Source organism: Hylaeus volcanicus, chromosome 5, assembly GCF_026283585.1.
Source record: "Hylaeus volcanicus isolate JK05 chromosome 5, UHH_iyHylVolc1.0_haploid, whole genome shotgun sequence".
Lineage (NCBI taxonomy): Eukaryota > Metazoa > Arthropoda > Insecta > Hymenoptera > Colletidae > Hylaeus > Hylaeus volcanicus.
Window position 1 is genome coordinate 17260436 of NC_071980.1, and position 8904 is coordinate 17269339.

General features: G+C 39.1%; 1 protein-coding gene across 1 annotated transcript in view; it reads left to right on the forward strand.

Moving 5' to 3' along the window:
- The first annotated feature begins 1661 nt into the window (after positions 1-1661).
- LOC128877501 (rap guanine nucleotide exchange factor 2-like) overlaps positions 1662-8904 on the forward strand; it is a 206827-nt gene continuing 199584 nt past the window's right edge. Inside the window, exon 1 of the mRNA XM_054124833.1 lies at positions 1662-2451. The gene's annotated coding sequence lies outside the window, so the exon portion shown is untranslated. The remainder of the gene's footprint in view (positions 2452-8904) is intronic.

Sequence of the window (8904 nt, forward strand, 5' to 3'; positions counted from 1 at the left end):
TTCCCTCTTTTATGGGGGAGCCGACTGGTATCGCCATCTCGCGGTCAATAGGACGAATTAAAATTGTTGTGTTTGTTTGGCGTTTATTAAAAAAATAATAAACATATACAGACTTTAAACCTATGTAGGTCTATTAGTCCAAAACACGAACTAAAATTTCGACCTTTGGTCAGCGCCTCTATCAGGAAAACGACCAAGTTTGTCGCCGAATAATTCTTTTTTCCATCGCTAGATGGCTCTTTTTTGTACATCTGCTTACCGACATTAATTAAATTCACAATATCTCTTGTATTACAACTATTAATGAATTTGCAATCATACTACAAACTTCCTTGTATTGAAATGTATCTGAGGAAGCGATCTTTTTTATTGATATTTGCTGCAACAAACTTTTTAAAGAAACTGGTTTCCACTCATGATGGTAACTAGCTAGAACTATCTTTTTAGCAAACTTAAATGCTTTCCAGGCTTCTGTGTTGATAGCATAAGTTAGCTGCCAATGTTTATTTGTTTAAATTAATGCATATTTACATGGAAAAAACGAAAATATAAAATGTCGATAAGCAGTGTACAAAAAAGCGTCATCTAGCGATAAAAAGAAGAATTATTCGGCGACAAACTTGGGCGTTTTCCTGATAGAGACACTGACCAAAGGTCGAAATTTTAGTTCGTCCTATTGACCGCGAGATGGCGATACCAGTCAGCGCCCCATAAATGAGGGAAGTTCGAATATGTATACCTATGCAATTGAAGAAAATTGATAAAATATGCAGTATAACGGATAATAAATAATAGAATATGCAGAAACGTTTCGTTAATAATAGACGAAGACCTAATTAAAAAAAAATAAAAGAACGTAAACATGTATATAGAGTTCAAAATTTAAATTTACAATAGTTATGCGATCAGTATATAGAATTTTGTCCTTTGTGCACTATTTCCAAATAGTATTTTATAAATATTGTTTTAACACTGATAAATTTGTTGTATACTCCCCAATACAGAGACATTTCATTAGTATTATAGTAAAGTGGGGCCCTATATTATTCAGATATCAACCCTCAGGGGCTGTAGCTATTAATTAATTAATTTTAGCTACAGTACGGGTTTAGCAATCCCGAGGTACCCGAGCTACAATGGGGTCAGTGGACCTCATCAGACTACTGGCATCCTTAATAGAAGAATTATTAAGAGGGGTGTGTAAGCAAGTGCAAATACAAAGTAATGTAAAGCAAGAATTAAATGAATTTAAGGGATAAACAAATGCAAGGCTGGTACATTAGGTGTTTTAGTTAAGTTATATGACTTCGCAACCTTATGAATAATACTCATTCACTCCTTCATCTGTTTAGATATCGCAAAGTAAAAAGAAGTGCTAACGACCACGTCTAAATTGATATTTATCATTCTCATAAGTGTATATGCTTGTGCCACAGATGTGCTCTACGTAAGATAAATTAGCGTAGCTACCGCCCCTTTTCCAGAAAAAATATTACTTAGCGCCCCTTGGAAATTAATTTTTTTTTTAATTTTAATAGCAATTAATACGAAATATATATGTAATAATGTTTCTACCTTTTTCGTAAAATATAGTAAAGGAAGGTGTAAATTAGAAACATCGATCTTTGAAATTATGAAACTATTTATTGAACTCGGAATAGAATGTAATGCAAAAAAAAGTTAAAACATTCGAAATCATCTTAATGAGAAGGATGACCTGGTGTGCTGTTAACAATTTAGTAATTCTCAGCTCCATTTTCGTCAGCCGGTAATCTTAAATCACCGCGATTGACTATTTCAAATTGGTTTCTATTTTTTTGCTAATAACTTTCGAATTACAGCCTACATTGGCGGTCAGCGCCCCCCTGAATCGCTGTAGCACCCACCAGGGGGCGGTGGCGCCCACTTTGGGAATCACTGCCTTAGATCGTGCCACAATCATTGTGGGATTCCAAATGCCCAGATTTCCCATACGTTCAGACAGCACTGCTGAAGAACAACTATCCTCGAAGGCACAGGATGCTTCCGCCGATCGAGCCGAGGAGTCCCGAACCTAACCGAGAAGATCGGAAGTATAAACTGGAAGTAGTAGTCACGACTGTGGTGAGGGAAAGCATGCGCGTTGGGGTGGGGATCGGAGTGTCGCGCCGAAGCCAAAGCGAAACGAAGCAGAGTCACAGCCGGCCGCGCGAGACGGTAAGAAGCGAGCGTTCCGTTTCGTACGCGTTCCGTTTTTCCACCTTTTTATCCGTCGGTGCCTTTTGTTTTCGGTATGTATCGGAACGACGCGTTTCGCGTATTGTTCGTCGACGCGCTAGTGATACTCTGACGTTTCCCTTCGTTCGCAGTTCGTATCGCCGCGAGTGTTTTGTCTGTGTGCACGTTGTGTGTTGTCCAGTGTGTTCTCAGCACGTGGATTACCGCCGGTGGGAGCGACGCTTGCAGCCAACGGTGAGTGCACCTTTTATTCAACCGGAGATGGGCACGATTCTCGTCTGAATTTTCTATGGGGAATAAGTGATATTAGGCGGAGAAATTAAATCTCTGTCTTCGAGTTTGAATAGGAACTTTTACCGCCATTTTGTTACATTTAAATACCAACCTTTATAGCATTGAAACTTTTAGCGCCATTTTGTTACATTTAAATACCAATCTTTGTATCATTGAAACTGACACGAATGATTACTTTAATAATTGCTTTTACAATTAATATGTGCTCTCTTAGAATTTCTGGTTCAGGGAAAATTAGAAATTGGTCTTTATAATTTAATCCTAGGTTTACCTTCAAAGGCACAGAATTCATTTCTACACCTAATAAAATGATTTTGGACGATGTTTGCTTCGGAACAAGCATCCTATAGCGGAGTTGAGAACGTTTCCGATTCCAGTTTGAGATTTTACTCGAAATCAATCATTATTTCGTAACGTTATAGAACTCGTGTTTTATAAGAGTTTACTTTATCATCTCAGTTTCACGTTGAACGAATGACGCTACGAATATTTATTATTCGAATTTAAATTCTACCCATCTGTGTTCCCTTCAACTGGGAAACTTTTACAAGAGAGTTGATCGTGTCACGCGAGCTTGCATGTTTGCGATGAAAACAATTCGCGTTGGACGCGTGTACTAGGATTTTTTAGGCAACCTGCTTGGCGCTAACGGTTCTATCTCGCGTGAAACGGCACCTGACGGAGAATCTCTATATACTATGTACTTTAAAGCGTTCCCGCGTAAGTTTTGTATCGAACTTAGGGCTGTACCGTTCGCCGTGCAGGTATTTGAATTATTACTCCAAACAGTGGACCGTGAAGCATTATCGCAAGTAAAATGGTATTTCGAGTGCAGAAAAGTGAAAGTACCAGAATTTGTTTGATCTATTTTTATTCGATCAAGATGATAGTTTCGTGGCAATGAGTTAGTAAGCTAGTTGAGTAAGTTAATTTCAAAGTAATCCCTGCTTATATTGGTGAGATCCTTGAGGATTAGAGTATAGGAATATCTCTGTAGTTTTTGTTACACACGAATGAAGCCTTAGGCTAGTGAGTCAGTTATTTTTCAATTATTTCTGGCGATATTTCGGTGTAGAAAGAAAAAAAATTGTACGTGTTGATGGTCAGTGTTATTTCGAATTTTGCTCGAGAATCGTTTACGCTTTCTATCATCCTTGTTTTTGCCACTGCAATTCCAAGAATTCGATTCGAACGTAATGAACTCTGCCCGGGCGTAAATAAGAAATTTACTTTTTACTATCCCAAGGGTATGCTCTATCAAGATCCCATTCGGTTTATCATCGATTCGTAAGACGCTAACGAGACTTTACGGAGGTAACAAAATTTAGGGCACCACGGAACGACGCGATCACAATTTTCACATAGACACAGGGACGTATCTCGTTTTTATGGGGCTCGCTACAAAATGGGATTTGTAAATAACGTATGAACACCGTCAGGCTATTCTCGAACACATGGCGTACGTAACTTTAAAAAGTATCTACTCGGAATCATTTTGGGAAGGAGGGAGAGATGATAGACTTTGGTTGAGAGCTTAGATAGACGTTCTTGAACCTACGATTTATCACAGATTCGTAATATCGAGACTACAAAGCACAGAGATTCCTCGAGGAACGTCTTAATTCTAATTTCCCCACAGCCAGGTTATTCTCGTACGCATGACGCTCGGTAATTCGGATTCGTGTCGGCGTCTTGCCAATACGCGTACCTTCCAGTAACCGTTCCGAATACCTGTTTCACGCGAACCTCGAAAAAACTGATTGCGTGGCCTCCGTGGCGGAGAGGAACGGAGTAACGTTCTTCGTTTAAAAAGAAGGGAAAGGGAAGGGAGGTACGTTGACTCTCGAAGAAGCCGCGAGTTTCGGATTCCTAGCATCTTAGCTTGTGATCGTTGCATCGCGTAAACCAGTTTCCGCATGCGGAACGATCCTCGGTGACGGATCGAAGGCGCGTCATATCGACGTGATCCGCCGTATTTATATTGAACGGTTAGAGAATGGGAATATCGATGCCCGCATGCGCCACGTACTGATCGCTCCGCGAACTATTTTAATATTAGGTTGTCCCAAAAGTTTCTTTCCTTTTATTAATAATTAATACGTACACAATATTTTATGTTTTATGTTGCATTACAAAATTGTGTACAATTCATTTCGCTCCATTACTGTTACAGTATCAACGTCTAAGAAATGAGATTGTCTATTTATATAAACACTGCCACAGAAAATAATTGAATGCAACTCACGAAAGAAACTTTGAGGACAACCTAATATAATTAATAAAAGGGATTATTCAAAGTTGGTATTAATCGAGAAACCGTCTTCCGAAGTACGCTTCAAGTGGAGCACATAAAATAATAGGAAGTTGTAGGCAGTGATGGGCAAAACCCTAGGCTTCGAATAAATCTGAAGTTTGCCGACATGTTTGTCTCATTTCCTCTTTTGAACATTTTCCAAAGAAGGAAACGAGACAAACATGTCGGCAAACTTTAGATTTATTCGAAGCCTAGGGTTTTGCCCATCACTGCTTGTAGGGGACAAAATTGAAAAAAATTCGATGTATAAAAGGGTCGAGCCTTTAGATTTGGAGCCATCTTGTTGGAAAATTTGCAGACTGGCGTCGTATCGAAGAGAGTAATTTTTGAGCAGTGTAATTTATTGCAGTGTTACTTGGTTTATATGAATCTTTAGATATTTGGGAACATTGCAAGCAATTTTATGTAACACTGGTGTATATTTTTGTATATATCTGCATCGGTGGTTCGTTTAAATCCAAGTGGCTAAATATCAACAAAATTCCAAGCCAAACATTGTTCATTTTTGTTTTTTTAACTGGTTATACCCAAAGCAACCAAAATCATTCAGGAAAAGTTTGATAATCTATCCTCGGTTATCCTACACAGATTCGCACCGTCTTCAAAACGTAACTAGCTTCTTCAGCGTCACATCGTACTATTCGTAAGGTATTAGAATTCTCAGGTCGCGGAAGACGTTATTAGCGAGCCGCTCGTGGAATGTTTCAAGCGTGGGTGGTTGTATTAAACAGAAATGCAGCGTTTGATGTATTATTTCGTTTCGAAATCCTTCGCATACTGTTACTATACCTAGCATCTCAATGTCTCGACGGTGTCCAATATTTCGTGTAAAATAGCAAAGCAACCCTATTATCCGCGTCTTCTATATGTATAACGCTCTTTAGGCTCGGGATTTTCCATCCGTGGAGAGAAACGTGTCAAGGATGGAGATCATGGTTGCATTCATCTGCTAGAGACATCCTTGAGGCATTTAAATATCGATTGAGGATACAGGAGTGCATCGCGAAACGCTTCCTGTGCGATTTAACGTGTGCGCGAGCACAGCACGCCTAGTTCATTGTTTTTCCCATCGCGTGCTATTTTATTGCGTTCCATTGTCGAGACAATAAATCTTTTCTGTTATTCCATTTCATTTTGTTTATATCCTTCCATATTCACTGTTTAACATGGTGTAGACGTATCGGTCTCCCCACAGCATCTTTGAAGGATACAAAATAATAATAATAATGGTTATTAGTAGCGCGTTCGTTGCAGTATACATGGCGAGATTAGGTTTCGTAACAGCTCATTGTTTTTGCTCTCGTGCGCTATTTTATTGCACTCGTTGCATTGTCGAGATAATAGGTCTCTCCTAGCCTTTTTATTTATTGCTTTTAACATTTACTATCGCAGCGTAGGTGTGTTGGTATAAGCAACATCTTTGAGATATACAAAATAATAATAATAATGCTCATTTGTAGCATGTTTCGTTAAGTATTTTGGTTAGAATTTATTTTTGCATGTATTCGTGTATCTGTTTTCACGAATATGCAACGAAAACGTTTGATAATGGTATTAATAATAATAGTAAACAGGCTCAGGGTTACTGTCCTTTAATTATAAAGAAAAATGATTCACGTGAGGGAGTATATTTGATATTACGGAAATCGTTCTATTTTTAAACAAAGTTTGGTTTAGTCTCCCAGGAATAATTTAAGAACCACTGAAATGTTTGACTACGTAAGTCGGTTAAGTAATTCCTGTCTCGTTACGAATTAATTCCAGGGCTTTGTACTGTCCCCCGTGAAGGGTTAAATACGAGAAGAAGAAAGTTCGCGCAGTTTAAATGCGGATCGTCTTGTTTCAATTCTTGAATGGATGTCTCCGCCACGGGAAGACATTATTGTTTTCCTCTTGCAGGAAGTCGCTCGCGCTGGAAACAAATCTGCATCGGAGAAAGTCGCGCGTTTTGTTGCTTCGTCGTGGCATCGTTCTTGCCTGCGTATTATAGCACGGTGACCGAGTGTATACATATGTATACAGCACAGTGATTCTTAAACCGAGGATTACAAAGTCTTGGAAAATCTTATTAACAATAAACAATTGAATTCGCGATCTATGGTCATGGTATATTAAAGGAGAAAACCACATTAGGAGTCTCAGCATTAAGTGTTAAGATATATTCTTTTTCACAGGAAGGAATTTATATCTCAAAGATCTCTGCTTGAAATGAATTGAAAAAATGATCGAATGTACCTTGAAAAATACTTAAAATTGCCGCAAAGTTATGAAAACATTGCGCAAGCTCTTCCCTGTAAACAAAAATCACGAAAACATTGAATATTTGGCCTCTTAATTTTATTTTGCCTTCGCTCGAGTTGCAAAGGGTTAAGAACCACTGGCGTATAGCGTGCCGACGACGAGGAGAATCGAATCGCGTTTCCATACGTGCATGGCGAAGAAAGAAGACGACTCGCTAGAGAAATAGTCCGGGGGAACAGCAGGTGACCAGCTGTTGCGGAGAAACACGCTCGCATCTGCCTATAGGTGAACGATTGAGGCACGATGGTGGTGCAAGACGTTGGCGAATTGGGTTACCCCGGTCACGATCGCGTGGAAATTATGAGTTCGTATCCGATGTTCTCGCGGCTGAGGGGTTTACGGGACTTGGAAACTCCGTTCGTAATCTACGAACGGTTAGAAGTCGATAGTACGATTAGGATTCCGCGCAGAGGTGTAAATTATCGATCCTTTCGCCGTGGCTTGTATGCATGGGGACTATATTGCATTTACAATATACCAATATCTTCATTGATGTGACTATAGCTCTTATCTGAACCAGAATAATTAAAAAATATTGAAAATTAAGAGACTGGAAGTTTTACGAAATTCACCTATCGGAAAAGCCGAAAAAAAAAGCGTGGACATGAATTATTTTAGACAATATAAATTCTCCGAAACGATATCACCGATACGAAAGAGTTAATTCCTTTTTTGGTCCATGCGTTTTGCTCCAGACTGTAACTACGATCAAAGTTGATTAGTCGGTTTGATAGGATAGCTCTGAAACACGTGGATCCGTTTGGATCGAAAGAATGTCGCTCGAGGCAGATCTGTCCGTCGTGGATAACGACCAAGAGAGCACGTCGCAGTTCGAATTCGCGCGTTTTACTCGCTCGACCGCTTGTCGCCCTCGTCGACGTGCTCTAAAATCGTCGACGAACTGGGACGAACAAGCGAGAACTGCCTTTCGCAAATTTTGAAATCTAGGACGACGGTTTAAAAGGAAAACTTCTTCTTTAACGGAGGGTGGAATGAGCGGTGGGGGAGAGGCACGCGTTGGTTTGCATAAGAGAGACACTGATAGGTTTGCATTCAAGTAACAGCGACGCTAAACGAGACTTACGCTTCGCGAGTCTAATTGCACGTGTTGAACCATTAGCGTTTTAATTTGTTCAACAACGGTGCAATTAATCGAAATTGTGTCAACATTTATTTTTATTTTCTTCGTTGATTCAGGACGAATTTAATTGGTTTCGTTTTATCAGGGACATCTTCATGTCAATTAGGGATCTTGTATACCTTACTTCTCGACAAATTTAATTCTCTTTTCTCTAGTTGAATTAGATGATATCTTCGTATCGATGAGGGATCTTGTATATTTTTAATTTGAGTAAATATAGAGTGCTCATACGCTTTTCATTAAGTGAAAATCAGTAATACTGTGTATCCTGTGGGAGTCTTTCATCCAGTAATAAATTCAGTATTAGAGATACAAAATATTAACCATGATCGTAACGAAAAAATTCAGACCCTTATTTGACGTTGTACATGCGTTTCAGTGACATGGAGTTGCACTTTTGTTCCACCCTCATTAACAGTGGTACTATATCACAGAGGATCATTCGGTTTGAACGATTGTCACCGCTTAGCCTCATTACAGCAATGATGTAATGATATCTAACGACGCGTTATGATACACGAATGTCTGCTTTCTTCTCATCCAACAATTTCACAGTTCATTTTCCAAGGATTGTTTTGAGAACGTTTTAAAGGCTGAAAGAAAGGCCTAACTTTGATAATTAATTGTGAGAGTATCG